This window comes from Loxodonta africana, chromosome 15 (assembly GCF_030014295.1).
Source record: "Loxodonta africana isolate mLoxAfr1 chromosome 15, mLoxAfr1.hap2, whole genome shotgun sequence".
Classification (NCBI taxonomy): Eukaryota; Metazoa; Chordata; class Mammalia; order Proboscidea; family Elephantidae; genus Loxodonta; species Loxodonta africana.
This window is the reverse complement of record NC_087356.1, coordinates 18,451,778-18,467,007: the sequence shown is the minus strand read 5'-3', so window position 1 is coordinate 18,467,007 and position 15,230 is coordinate 18,451,778. Positions and strand designations below refer to the sequence as shown.

Sequence of the window (15,230 nt, the reverse complement as noted above, 5' to 3'; positions counted from 1 at the left end):
CATCATCATAGGTTCCTTGATGTCCTTAAAAGGAACCTTTGATTCCCTAAGCCAAGCTCCACCCCTGTGAACAACCTCCTTGCACTAGAGCTGGTGTACCATCTCCTCAGGGGCCAGAGTTGAGCCCCACTGGAGAATATGGTGGGGGAAGGAAAGGAGGTCCCCTCACTTAGTGCCTGTACTGTGTCCCAGAGACCTGCCTAGGGCCCCCGAGGAGCACAAAGAATATCTTCTTTTTTTCAAAAAAATAACATTTTATTGTGTTTCCAGTGAAAGTTTACACAAGTTAGGTTCCCTTTTGACAATTTCAACACAAATTGTTCAGTGGCTGTTGTGGTCATCCAGTGCTGCTATACCAGAAATATGACAAGTGGATGGCTTTAACAAAGAGAAATTTATTTATTCACAGTAAAGTAGGCTAAAAGTCCAAATTCAGGGCATCAGCTCCAGGGGAAGTCTTTCTCTCTCAGCTCTGGAGGAAGGTCCTTCTCGTCAATCTTCCCCTGGACTAGGAGCTTCTCTGCACAGGAACGCAGGGTCTAAAGGATGAGCTCTGCTCTTGGATCTTCTTTCCCAGTGGTATAAGGTCCCCGCTCTCTGCTTGCTTCCGTTTCCTTTCATCTGTTTTAAGATAAAAGGTAGTGCAGGCCACACTCCAGGAAAACTCCCTTTAGATTGGATCAGGGATATGACCTTAGTAAGGGTGTTACAATCCTACTCTAATCCTCTTTAACATAAAATTGCAATCACAAAATGGAGGACAACCACACAATACTGGGAACCATGGCCTAACCAAGGTGACACATATTTTGGGGGGACATAATTCAATCCATAACAGTGGCATTAGTTACATTTTTCACAGTGCGACAATTCTCTTTAATTGTGTTCTGGTTATTCTATTTCCAGGGCTCTAGTTTCCCTGCCCCGTTACCATCTCGTCTTTGCTTTATACTAATTGTTGACTTTTTCGTCTTTTTCGTCTCATATAGGTGGTTTTTTAATGGAGCACCATACTCATGGGTAATATCATTTATTTTGTGTGCCAATCTGTTATTTCACTAAAAGGTGACCTCGGGATGGTTTCGACTCTAGATTTAAGGAGTATCTCAGAAGATAGTCTCAAGAGGTTCTCTAGTCTCAGCTGGTCCAGTAAGTCTGGACTTTTTAAGAATTTGAGTTCTGTTTTGCGTTTTCCTCCCGTTCTATCAGTGTTCATCTATTTTGGCCCTGATCAGAATGGTTGGTACAGGAAGCCAGACACCATATAGTTCTGGTCTCAGGGTAAATGGGGCTGTGGCTCGTATAGGATTTTAGCCCTGTAGACTAGTTTCTTCTCTGAGACTTTGGTTTCCTTCTCTCCGTTTTGCTCCTGACAAGTAGAGACTGATAGTTGTATCTTAAATGGCTCCTTTTGAAATTTTAGATGCTACTCACCTTGCTAGGATGCAGAACGTGAACTTTGTGAATGATATTATGCCGATTGACTGAGTTGTCCCATGAGACTAAGGTCCTAAGCCTTCAAACCCAGAAAACCATTCTCTCATGGTACTTGGTTATGTCTGAGAAGTATCAGTAACTGTGTCCTCCGTGAACATATATGTATGCACACACATATCTGTATGTACACTACATATACATACTTCTATCTGTGTACACATATGTACATACCTGTACCTACCTATACACATATATGCCTATACACATACATATGTGACCATACAGTTGTCTTTCAGTTATTTTTCCTGTTGTTGCCAAATTATATATGTCATATTCTTTAACACGTTCTATTCTCTTGTAGGCTTTTTAGTGGTATTGTTTACTTTGGTCAAGCTGTGCCCATTGCACCCACGTTTCGTGCTACTTTTCCCATCACCATAAATAACAAGTATCTAGAACCTAAAGAGTGACCCCCTTTCCCCATCCCTGGTAATCACCAATGAACGTTGGTCTCAGTATGTATATCTATTCTTGTTTTCTTATAAATTGGGCTCATATAATATTCATCCTTGTGTGTCTCAGTCATCTAGTGCTGCCCTAACAGAAATATCACAAGTGGATGGCTTTAACAAAGAGAAATTTATTTCCTCACAGTAAAGTAGGCTAAAAGTCAAAATTCAAGGCGTCAGCTGGATCCAGGGGAAGGCTTTCTTTCTCTGTCAGCTCTAGAAGAAGGTCCTTGTCCTCAATCTTCCCATGGTCGAGGAGCTTCTCAGGCACAGGGACCTCGGGTCCAAAGGACATGCTGTGCTCCTGGTGCTGCTTTCTTGGTGGTATGAGGTCCCCCTGTCTCTCTGCTCGCTTCTTTCTTTTAAATCTCAAGAGGTTGCCTCAGGACACAACACAATCTTGTAGATTGAGTCCTGCCTCACTAACACAACTGCCACCCATACGTCCTCATTAACATCATAGTGGCAGGATTTACAACATATAAGAAAATCACACAATACAGGGAATCATGGCCCAGACAAATTGTTACACACATTTTTTGGGGGACATAATTCAATCCATGACATTATGTGATTGACTAATTTCCCTTAACATTATGTCCTCCGGAACCATCTACATTATAGTATGTTTCACGGACTCATCATTGTTCTTTATGCTTGAGTAGTATTCCATAGTATGTATGTACCATATTTTGCTTATCCATTCATCTGTTGAAGGGCGCTTAGGCTGGTTCCATTTTTTTTTTTTTGCTATTGTAAATAATGCTGCAATGAACATAGATGTGCGTACAAAGAATATCTTCTGCTGCTGCTGCTGCCACTTCCCAAAAACATTAATTGAGCCCCTTCTTTGTTCTGGGTTTGTTCTAGGATCCAAGGATGTAAATAGGAATAAGAAGTAGACCCTACCCTCCAAAGAGTGCATTAACCAACCAGTGAGATAGAAACGTGATCAAACAACCCTCATACAATGGAATGAGTGATACAGAGTGAAGTACAAAAGTGCTATCGGGATTCCAATGAGAGAGTAATTTTGCCTGACATGTTGAGGCAAACTACAGGAAGAAGGTGACTTCTGATTTGTGTATAAATGGCTAAGAGAAGAGTGGAAAGGAGAATTATTTTAGGTAGAAGGAACAACAGAGGCTCAAGTCAAAGTGCATGGTATGTTTGAGGATGAAGAGTAGATACAGTGTGGGCAAAGCATGGCAGAAATGGGGAGGGGGATGGAGCTTGAAGAACAGATTGGTATGGGGCTGGGGTGAAGCATCATGATTCTGCAGGTGGGACAAGGAGATTATTAACACAGCCATCTTCTTCAAAGCTTCCTCTGGCAAGAGTCAACAACAGAAACAAAACTGATTATCCCATTTCATTCCAATCCCACTCATTTCCAGAGGGTAGGGCCACCTGGGGTCTTCCTTGATATCATATGACTGGCACACTTTGGACGAAGGCCAGAGAACAGACCATCTGAGCAGATCCATTTTCCCATGATGCTATCTCCCCTTAGTCTGTAAGTGATGAGGTACTTGTGATGGGCTTGCTGTCCTCTTTATATCTCATAAAATCTAGTTGTTGTTGAGTCAATTCTGACTCTTGACAACCCCATGTGCGTCAAAGTAGAACTGTACTCCATAGGGTTTTCCATGGCTGATTTTTTGGGAAGTAGATTTTTTCGAGGTGCCTCTGGGTGGATTCAAATCTCCAGACCTTTTGGTTAGCAGTCTAGTGTAGTAACCGTCTGCACCATGCAGGGGACCCGTTTTCGCTCACAGGGTCTGACTAAGTCAAACCGTGAGTTAGTTGTCTGGAAGCCATAGTTTCTGACACCTGCAAAGACAGAATTGAAGCCTGTGGATGCCGGAATGATTGTGGCTTCTCCTCACTTCCATGGACTAGTGTTCAGAAGGAGGCAGAGGGAGATAGGGGAAGAGGGTGGGAGAAGTGATAGCAGAATGGTCTGTCAGAAATGAGTCCAACTATCCATGACAAGTATCACTGGTGCCCCACTCACGCAACAGTGGGCTCCCCCATTGCCCTTAGATCAGAATGGGATTCCCAAACATGTTTTCTAAGCAATCTACAGAGGCATAAAGCAAAGGAATTCTGGGTTGACAGTGGACCTGTGGCAAGAAATCAGAACCGGAAGGCAATAGTTGCCCTGCCCAAGAAGCCAAGGCTGCAATGTGCCTTCCCGCACAGGAGGATGTAGGGCAGGCACGCTTGGTCTGAGAAGGTCCTGGGAATCCCCGGTGCTGCCAGTGTGGAGATGAGCAGGCCTGAATTTGAATCCCAGCTCCTCCCCTCTGTGTGACTTTGGGAGACATTAATCTCTCTAAGCTTCATCTTTGTTATCTGAAAAATGCCTCATAGCATTTAAATGTATGTCTTCTTCCTTTGACTCCAGAGACCATCTGGATTTATGATGTTGTGGTTTATATGCTCCCAAGGTCAGGGAGGCTGGACCTTCATGTGTCACCTTCACAAGTGTTGCATACTCAGAGCTCAGGACATAAAAAGGTACTTATCCCATGGGAGAATCTCAAGCTTCTGAAAGTCCTTCTATCTTACTTTTCCTTCAGGGCTCTTCACTTGACAGCATATGCCAGCAGAAAGGTGAAAAAGATCAAAATGGTATCAAGGTTGTTCTTTGAGTTTGGCAGAACCAACTCAAACATATTCAGAATGTACCGAGGCAGCTCTAATAGTTGCATGGGATGTCAGTCTCCTGTCATACATGTTCCCAAAATTTGCTTAAAAAGTTTTGTAAATTGAATCATTTTAAATGTTGGAAGTTTGCTGTTTAGAACAGCTATGTGGCAAAACCTTTTCGAAGATAGTGATTCTCTTGTACTGTAAATATTTCCTAATCCCTACATTGAGATTTTCTGTATAGGATTTGTTCAATTATGAACACAAGGGTGCTACGATGTGCAGCACCAGGTTGAAGTGAGAACATACCAGTAGCTCCTGCAAACTGGCAAACTAGCCAGGGAATAAAAACCTTTTATGAATTGGCTTACATGCTTCTTGCCCTTATAGCGGGGACTTAGGAAGGTACACAGGCCCCCATAGTGCAGCATCACAGGTGCTATGTTGTTGTTGTGTACCGTTGAGTGGATTCCAACTCAGAGAGACTGGATAGGACACAGTAGAACTGTCCCATAGGGTTTCCTGGGCTGTAATCTTTATGGGAGCAGATTGACAGGTCTTTCTCCTGTGGAGTGGCTGGTGGGTTTGAACTGCCAACCTTCTGATTAGCAGCCAAGTGCTTAACTATTGTGCCACCAGGGATATAACACTGTATAAACTGTGATTAACTCCAGTCTCTTGATGTTAAACACCTAATCAAGATATTGGCTTGTTTGGTTTCCCCTTCCCCAAGCTGGCCATCAGTGGAATCCATGTGTAATATTATGAAAACCACCCAATATTATTGTGAATTAATCGTAAATGACACTGTCGGTTTGATACAGGAATCTAAAAAAAATTAATATTCTCCCATGAACATATGCCACTATATTGGCAAAAGCTCTGATTAAAATACTTATTTAATTTCTTCTCTAATTTTGTTCTAGTCTTCAAAATTATTTAGTACGACAGAGCTCTGGATTCCTTAATTCCTCTGACCCCCAACAGTGTAATGGTGAGGCAGCTTCAAACATTTAAAGTTTGGGCAGAGTCCGTGATTGGGTTTCAGAAGAGCCTAAGTTGCTGTTCAACAGATCTCAGCAGAGTAAGCTTTTTGGGATCCAGAAATTATTTTGAAGGAGTGGAGATAAGAGTTAAGAAATGGCATTGGAGAACTAAGGATAAGAGGACTTTTGGATGGAATTATAGGAAACTGGATTTGGGGTCAAAATAAAAAATTGGGGAAGGGTTTATTACAGTTGGATCCATCTAAGTCTTACTGGCTGAGGTGGTGAGCTTCCTGTTGTTGACAGAGGCCAAGAGAGGTTGGATGACAGTCAGGGGTTCCTAAACTGGGTGGGAGTTTGGACCAGGTGAATTCCACGGCCCTTTTTTGCTAAACTGAAGTGCTTGCTCTGCTCTCAGCTGATGGAACAAACCTGGGCCACTAACACCACCTCTCCTGGACTCCATTTTCTTGTTGCTAAGTTGGAAATAGGGAGCAATGGTTGGAGCTCTCACTGGCCATTGCTGTGGAATCCCAGACCCACAGCCCAGGGCCTCAAAAGCACAGGTGAGCACAGTCCTGGGAGTTGGGTCTTTAGATCCATCAAGTTTGTGTGATGACTCGGAAGTTCCTTCAATTCTCAACACTGGAGACCAGCGGGGCTGGTTTGTCTAGTTCTAATTATTATTTAGATGACAATTTGGCTGGTTCCTGAGCAAGACACAAATCAAGTCAGACCGGTTAATTGAATCAAAGTTATATAATCACAGTTTGGCATTTAAATGCAAACCAATTTTGTTGGAGCCCAAGCATCTTATACACAAGGAGGGAGTCCTAGTAAGTGTCAGGAATGTATGCTAATGCACAAAGCTTAACCCCCAAAGTAGAGGGTGGAGCACTCCAGGGCACTCCTGTTTCAGTGAAGTTGTTGTAATAGTTATTGCACTGGGCACATTCTGGGAAGATGCTGGAAACAACTTGTTAAAGTATGACACTGACTGTACCCCAGCCTTTCGAACCCATTACATTTGGAACATGTCTACCTGGTGCATTTGGCTTAGCTTATAAATGCATTATCAGAAACTGTAGGAAGCACTTGTAAGGAGGCTTCCTTCACCTTTCTGGTTACCAGCATCCTCTCCTCCTTTTCCTTGATGAACGTAAACCATAGGGCCTAACTAGGTAGTGAGTATTTTCTTTTGGACCTCTTTCTAGTTTCTGGTCTCAGCCCCAAAGTCTTCTAATTTTGTACTCCTCAAATACTAACCCACTGTACAGAGAGAGAAAAGCTGGGAAGAGGCAGTAGAATAGTTATTGACTCATTGGCATGGGGACTGGCAATGTAAAGCAACCTATCAAGAAGAAGGCACCAGGCTCTAGTTTGAAGTACTTATCAGTAAGCTCTCTAAAACTCCTCCAGGGCAAACAGCCTTGGAGGGCCCCTCACTTGTTGGTTCCCTGTAGTTTCTGCCTTCCTCACGTGGAGGATAAAGGACCAGATGCTGAGTCACTGCTCAATGTTAAGCACTGGCCTGAGAGGCTTTGTCAAGGCCGTCCAGTCTTGAAAGCTTCACCCCTACATGCCATCACTGTAGACGGTTGATCCTAGAGGAAGGACGCTTCTGAAAAGAGATACTCTAGGGAGAGTTTCATCTTCATCACCAACCTGGATAGAGAACCCTTGCAGACTTGGTGTTGTGAAAGCCAGGGAGTGATCACTCAGTTCGGGTGGAGTCCTTGGGGCAGATTTCATTGTAAACATGTGGCTAAAATGTGTCACACATGGGCACGCATACTAATGGATCCTATACGAGCCTCAGGGCAAAGGACACTGGGCTTCCACAAGTCCAAATGAACAGTGAGTTGATCTTTTCAAAAACATTTCATTAGACCCACTGAGGACTGACCCTAAGCCTGACTTTGGGTTTTCCTTTACTTGCCAGGAATTACATTAAATTACATCAACACCCATGGAAGCAGCAGTCAAGAAATCAAATGATGCATTGCATTGGGAAAATCTGCTGCAAAAGACCTTTTTAAAGTGTTAAAAAAGCAAAGATATCACTTTGAGGACCAACGTACGCCTGACCCAAACCATGGTATTTTCAATTTCCTCATATGCATGCGAAAGCTGCACAATGAGTAAGGAAGACCAAACGAGAACTGACGCCTTTGAGTTGTGGTATTGGCAAAGAATATTGAAAACACCATGGACTCCGAGAAGAACAAACAAATCTGTCTTGGAAGTACAGCCAGAATGCTCCTTTGAAAGTAGGATGATGAGAGTTCATCTCACATATTTTGGACATGTTATCAAGAGGGATGAGTCCCTGGAGAAGGATACCATGCTTGGTAAAGGGAAGGGTCAGCCAAAAAGAGGAAGACCCTCAATGAGATGGACAGACACAATGGCTGCAACAACGGGCTCAAGCATAGCAATGATCATGAGTATGGCTCAGGACTGGGCAGTGTTACATTCTGTTGAAATAGGGCCACTATGAGTCGGAGCTGACTCGATGGCACCTAACAACAACCACAGTAATCTGGAATGGAAGGTCTTGATAGCAACCTTTTACTTGGTGTGTCTTCTCAATGTCTTGAGACTCAGGTATCAAAGGCTTATATTTGTTCTGGGTTGGCCCTTCACACCCTTCCTCCTGGGTCATCTGTGACAAAGATGAGCCCATGACATTTGGCGGGGCTGGCAAGTGTATCAAGTTTAGGTGGGAATGTGGGTGTTGGCATGTAAGGCTAGATCTGAGAAAACATTCCAAGCCAAGCCTTCCACGTTGGGAACTCAACCCCCAGGAAACACCAAAAGTCAGGGCAACAGTCTCACCTCTCAGGAGGAAGTTCAGGGTAAAGGACACTCCTGCTATATGCCAGAGCTCAGGGAGGAGAGAGTCTCAGCCAAGCCTTGCTCATTCACTTAATGGACTTCTGTGAGTGCTGCTCTGGGAAGAGAGAAGAGAATACCATCTTTGCCCTGACACTCTGGGATGGTGGCTAGAAATCCCCAAAGAGACCTACAAATTTGAATTGTGACCTACATGTGCTTGACTGAAGAGTAATGATCTTAGGTTTAAGCGTATTTGAATCATTCACCCAGAGGGCTCTGACAAGGAGATATTTTCAGATGACATAGATCCTCAGGAAGAACTTGCCTCCTGGTTATAACACTTCTAAGAGTGACTCTTGCCATGTGATTTATGGAGACAAAATGAAGCTTTTCTCCAGTGATGTCATTGTGAATTCTAAATGTCTCAGAAGGGAGAATCTGTGACTGAGAATATGCTATCCAATGAATCCTACTAGCCGTTCTCCCAGATCTGCAGACAAAAAGAAATCCAAATGTTGTAAAAATAAAAAGTCAAACACTTTTCAAGTTATGAAAACTGGTCCATATCATTTCTAACTTAAAGTATACAGTGATGCTTCAGTGTCTAAAATAGGAGGTGGCCAGACCCAGAGTTCAAAATATCTAAGTGCTTGTTTGGAAGTAGATATTTAGAGGCAGCACAGAGGAGAGTATTGCGCCATGGGTCTGTAGTCACTTGCCCAGTAGCACTTTGAGGTCTTGGGTTTCATAAAAGATAATCATGATTTCTCCTTTTAAGGAAAAAACAAAAACAAACCTGTTGCCATCGAGTCGATTCTGACTCATAGTGACCCTATGGGTTTCCAAGGAGCCCCTGGTGTTTCCAAGGAGTGCCTGGTGGATTCGACCTGCCAGCCTTTTGGTTAGCAGCCACAGCTCTTAATCACTATGCCACCACATAGTGTTTCCCTTTTAAGGGAAAGTTGAGTCTAATTGTAGTTCTTCCTGCCTGAGCAGTCTTCTGTCCATCTCATCTCTTGATCCTATTCCTCCTTCAAGATCTACCTCAAATATCACTCCCTTCCATAAGCCTTCTATGACTGACCCCAGCTAGAATTTATCTCTGCTTCCTTGAACTTGGAAACCCTGGTGCCATAGTGGTTGAGTGCTACGGCTGCTAAGCAAAAGGTCAGCAGTTCAAATCCGCCAGGTGCTCCTTGGGAGCTATATACGGGGCAGTTCTACTCCGTCCTATAGGGTCACTATGAGTCAGAATTGACTCAACGGCAGTTGGTTTTTTTTTTAATGGGTCCTTGAACTTCCATGGCACTTTATCTATACCTCTCTAATGGCCACTTTCCACTTTTCTATAAGGTAAGTTACATCTTTGTTTTATATCAATACATTTTAAAAGATTGAAATCTTACAGTGTATGTTCTCTGACCACAATGGAATTAAATTAGAAATCAATAACAATAAAATACCCATAAAATCATAAATGTATGGAAATTAAACAACACATTTCTAAATAACTATGAATCAAAGAATAAATTCCAAAGGAAATTAGAAAACATTCCAAACTGAATATCAAAATTTGTGGGGCACAGTACTTAGTGGAAAATTAATAGCTTTCAAATTACATTAGAAAAGAAGAAAGGTTTAAAATAAATTATCTAAATTTCCATCTTAAAAAAATAGAAAGAAAAAGCAAATTAAACCCAAAGACAGTTAAATGAAAGAAGTAACAAACATAAAAGCAGAAATGAATATATTAGAAAACAACTATAAAGATTTTTACCAAAGCCAAAAAATGGGTTCTTTGAAAAGTTTTGTAAAATTGATAAACCCATAGCAAGTTTTATCAAGAAAAAAACCAATATACGGGGTGAAAGTGAAGATATCATTTCAATTGTACAGGTGTTGTAATGAAAACAAGGAAATGTTATGAAAGCATTTATGGCAATAAATTTGATAACTTAGATGAAATGGACAAATTCTTTGAAAAATGCAACTTACCAAATTGACACAGGAACAAATAGAAAATATAAGTAACCTTCATCTTATAAAGAAATTGAATTTATTATAAAAAAAACTTTCCATAAAAAAATTCCAGGCCCAGATGATTTACTTATGACTTCTGTTAAACATTTAAGGAAAAAAATAATTTAATAGCAATTTTACACAAATGCCTTAAAAAAGAGAAAAAGGAAATTTTCTCAATTCATTTTATGAGGTCAGCATAGCCGTAATACCAAAACCTGACCAAGACATTTAAAGAAAAGAAAATGTCAAACCAGAATACCTTGTGAACATAGACACAAAAATCTTCAAGAAAATATTTGCAAGTTCAGTTTGGCAATACAGAAAAATGGATAATATATCATAACCAAGTGGAGTTTATTCCAGGAATGTAAAGTTGGTTTAATATTTGAAAATTAATCAATCAATGAAATTCACAATAACAGAAAAGCTATAATAGCCAACTCAGTAGAAGCAGAATAATCACATGACAAAATTCAGCATCCATTCATGATAAAATCTCTCAGAAATTTAGAAATGGAAGGGAACTTCCTCAATCTTATAAAGGGCATCTGTGAAAAACCTATAGCTAAAATCACGTAATGGTGAAATATTGAACATTTCTCTCCTAAGATCAGGAAAAAGGAAGAGTTGTCCCCTTCTAGTACTCCCAGAGCTTCTATTCAACCTTTGGAATTGACTCAATGGCAACTTTTTATTTTAAAACTAGAAGTCTTAGCCAATGCAATAAGAGAAGAAAATAAAAGGATTAAAGATTAGAAATAAAGAAGTCAACTGCCCTTATTTGCAGATGACAGGATACAAGGCCAAGATATGAAATAAATTATGTTTCAACATAATAGCTTCAAACAACTGGAAAATAAAACTCAAAAACATAAAATGTTCAGGAATTAGTTTAATAAAAGAAGTTCAATACTTTTGCATCAAAAACTATAAAAGATTATTGAGAGAAATTAAAGATTTAGAGAATGGAAAAATACATCTCATGGATTGGAAGATTTAATATCATCATCATGCCAAGTTTACTCAAAATGATCTAAACATTCAGCATGATTCCAATTACAATTTTAATAGGCCTTTGTAGAAATTGACAAGTTGATCCTATAGTGTATATAGAAATACAAAGGACAGAACTGTCTTGGGGAGGGGGAAAGGGAAGCTGGAATCCTCACATTACCTGATTTCAGTACCTATTATGAATCTACAGTAATCATGATGAAGTGTTATTTAGGTAATGATACATAAATAGATTAACTAAACAGAATAGAGAGCCCAGAATAGATAGACCTATACATACGTGGTCTATTGATTTCTGACAAAGGCGTCAAGGATATTCAATAGGGAAAGAAAAATTCTTTCAACAAGTGGTTCTGGAACAACTAGACAAATTAAACCGGAAAAAAAAATGGACCTCAATCATTACCTCATATCACACACAAAAATTAATTTAAGGTATAGACCTATATGTAAAAGCTAAAATTCTAGAGTGTTTAGAGAAAAACAAAGAAGAGTATCTTTCAGGGGTCAGGCAAAATACTCTTAGATGGGACAGAAAAAGCAATACTCATAAAAGAAAAAAAAAGATAAATTCATTTCCAGTAAAAGTAATATCATTTGTTCATTGAAAGACATCATTAAAAAAATGAATAAGCAAGTTACTGAATGGGAAAAATATTTGTAATGCATGTACCTGGCAAAAGACTTGTATCTAGAATATAGGGAGAACACTTACAAATCAATAACAAAAATACAAACAATCCAATTTTTTTTTTAATGGGCAAAAGTTTTGAACACAACACAAAAGAAGATATATGAATGGGAAATAAGCACATGAAAAGGTACTCAGCATAATTATCAGAGAAATACATATTACAATCACAAAGTGATACCATTTCAAACCCACTGAAATGGCTAAAAGTAAAAGCATCACGACCCCAAACGCTGATAAGCATTTGGAGCACAAAATGGTACAACAACTTTGGAAATCCACTTGAAGGTTTCTCCTAATAATTTTACTTCTAGGTATTTACCTGAGGTAAATTTACTCAAGGGCAATGAAAACATATACCCAAAAAAAGACTGTGTAAAAAGGTTCACGAAAACTTTATTTATAATAGCCCCCAAAATGAAAACAACCCAAATGGCTATTAACAGGACAATGGGTGAACAATTGTGGTATAGTCATTCAGTGAAATACTACCAGCAATAAAAAGGACAAATTGTAATACATACAAAAACATGAGTGAATCTCAAAAACATTATCTTGAGCAAATTAAGCCAGGTATAAAGTAGTACATGCTTTATGGCCTCATTTATATGAAGTTCAAAAGCAGGCAAAACAAACCTATGTGATAAAAATTGAATAGCCTCTGTGGGGCAGGAGTGGAGTGGAAGAGGGCACAAAGAAATTTCTGGGGTGATGGAAATGTTCCATATCTCGATTAGGGTGTTGATTACATGGGTATATACATTAATCAGAACTTTTTGAACCTACGTTTAATATAGGTATACTTCACTAGATTTGTACCTCAAATAAATTTTACTTTAGTTATGTGTGTGTGTGTGTGTACATGTTGTTGTTGTCAGGTGCTATCGAGTCGCTTCCGACTTATAGCGACCCTATGCACAACAGAACGAAACACTGCGTGGTCCTGCACCATACTTACAATCGTTGTTATGCTGGAGCTCATTGTTGCAGCCACTGTGTCAATCCACCTTGTTGAGGGTCTTCCTCTTTTCCGCTGACCCTGTACTCTGCCAAGCATGATGTCCTTCTCCAGGGACTGATCCCTTCTGACAACATGTCCAAAATATGGAAGATGCAGCCTTGCAATCCTTGCTTCTAAGGAGCATTCTGGCTGCACTTCTTCCAAGACAGATTTGTTCGTTCTTTTGGCAGTCCATGGTATATTCAATATTCTTCGCCAACACCACAATTAAAAAGCGTCAACTCTTCTTCGGTCTTCCTTATTCATTGTCCAGCTTTCACATGCATATGATGCGATTGAAAATACCATGGCTTGGGTCAGGTGCACCTTAGTCTTCAGGGTGACATCTTTGCTCTTCAACACTTTGAAGAGGTCCTTTGCAGCAGATTTGCCCAGTGCAATGTGTCTTTTGATTTCTTGACTGCTGCTTCCATGGCTGTTGACTGTGGATCCAAGTAAAATGAAATCCTTGACAACTTCAATCTTTTCTCCGTTTATCATGATGTTGCTCATCGGTCCAGTCATGAGGATTTTTGTTTTCTTTATGCTGAGGTGTAATCCATACTGAAGGCTGTGGTCTTTGATCTTCATTAGTAAGTGCTTCATGTCTTCTGCACTTTCAGCAAGCAAGGTTGTGTCATCTGCATAACGCAGGTTGTTAATGAGTCTTCCTCCAATCCTGATGCCCCATTCTTCTTCATATAGTCCAGATTCTCGGATTATTTGTTCAGCATACAGATTAAATAGGCATGGTGAAAGAATACAACCCTGACGCACACCTTTCCTGACTTTAAACCAATCAGTATCCCCTTGTTCTGTCCAAACAACTGCCTCTTGATCTATGTAAAGGTTCCTCGTGAGCACAATTAAGTGTTCTGGAATTCCCATTCTTCTCAGTGTTATCCATATTTTGTTATGATCCACACAGTCAAATGCCTTTGCATAGTCAATAAAACACAGGTAAACATCCTTCTGGTATTCTCTGCTTTCAGCCAGGATCCATCTGACATCAGCAATGATATCCCTGGTTCCACATCCTCTTCTGAAACTGGCCTGAATTTCCGGCAGTTCCCTGTTGACATACTGCTGCAGCCACTTTTGAATGATCTTCAGCAAAATTTTGCTTGTGTGTGATATTAATGATATTGTTCTATAATTTCCACATTTGGTTGGATCACCTTTCTTGGGAATAGGCATAAATATGGATCTCTTCCAGTCAGTTGGCCAGGAAGCTGTCTTCCATATTTCTTGGCATAGACGAGTGAGCACCTCCAGTGCTGCATCTGTTTGTTGAAACATCTCAATTGATATTCCACCAATTCCTGGAGCCTTGTTTTTTGCCAATGCCTTCAGAGCAGCTTGGACTTCTTCCTTCAGTACCATCGGTTCCTGTTCATATGCCACCTCTTGAAATGGTTGAATATCGACTAATTCCTTTTGGTATAATGACTCTGTGTATTCCTTCCATCTTCTTTTGATGCTTCCTGCGTTGTTTAATATTTTCCTCATGGAATCCTTCACTATTGCAACTCGAGGCTTGAATTTTTTCTTCAGTTCTTTCAGCTTGAGAAATGCCGAGCATATTCTTCCCTTTTGGTTTTCCATCTCCAGCTCTTTGCACGTGTCGTTATAATACTTTACTTTGTCTTCTCGAGAGGCCCTTTGAAATCTTCTGTTCAGTTCTTTCACTTTATCAATTCTTCCTTTTGCTTTAGCTGCTCGATGCTCAAGAGCAAGTTTCAGAGTCTCCTCTGACATCCATCTTAGTCTTTTCTTTCTTTCTTGCCTTTTCAGTGACCTCTTGCTTTCTTCATGGATAATGTCCTTCCACAACTCATCTGGTCTTCGGTAACTAGTGTTCAATGTATTAAATCTGTTCTCCAGATGGTCTCTAAATTCAGGTGGGATATACTCAAGGTCATATTTTGGCTCTCGTGGACTTGCTCTGATTTTCTTCAGTTTCAGCTTGAACTTGCATATGAGCAATTGATGGTCTGTTCCACAGTCGGCCCCCTGGCCTTGTTCTGACTGATGATATTGAGCTTTTCCATCGTCTCTTTGCACAGATGTAGTCAATT

At 40.4% G+C, this 15,230-nt stretch overlaps 1 long non-coding RNA gene across 1 annotated transcript in view; it reads right to left on the bottom strand.

The window, feature by feature from the left end:
- Positions 1 to 302: 302 nt before the first annotated feature.
- LOC135227771 (uncharacterized) overlaps positions 303 to 15,230 on the bottom strand; it is an 85,296-nt gene continuing 70,368 nt past the window's right edge. Inside the window, exons 3-4 of the long non-coding RNA XR_010317921.1 lie at positions 8,426 to 8,540; positions 303 to 3,779 (exon numbers count right to left, since the gene is read on the bottom strand). This is a non-coding gene — a long non-coding RNA (uncharacterized LOC135227771). The remainder of the gene's footprint in view (positions 3,780 to 8,425; positions 8,541 to 15,230) is intronic.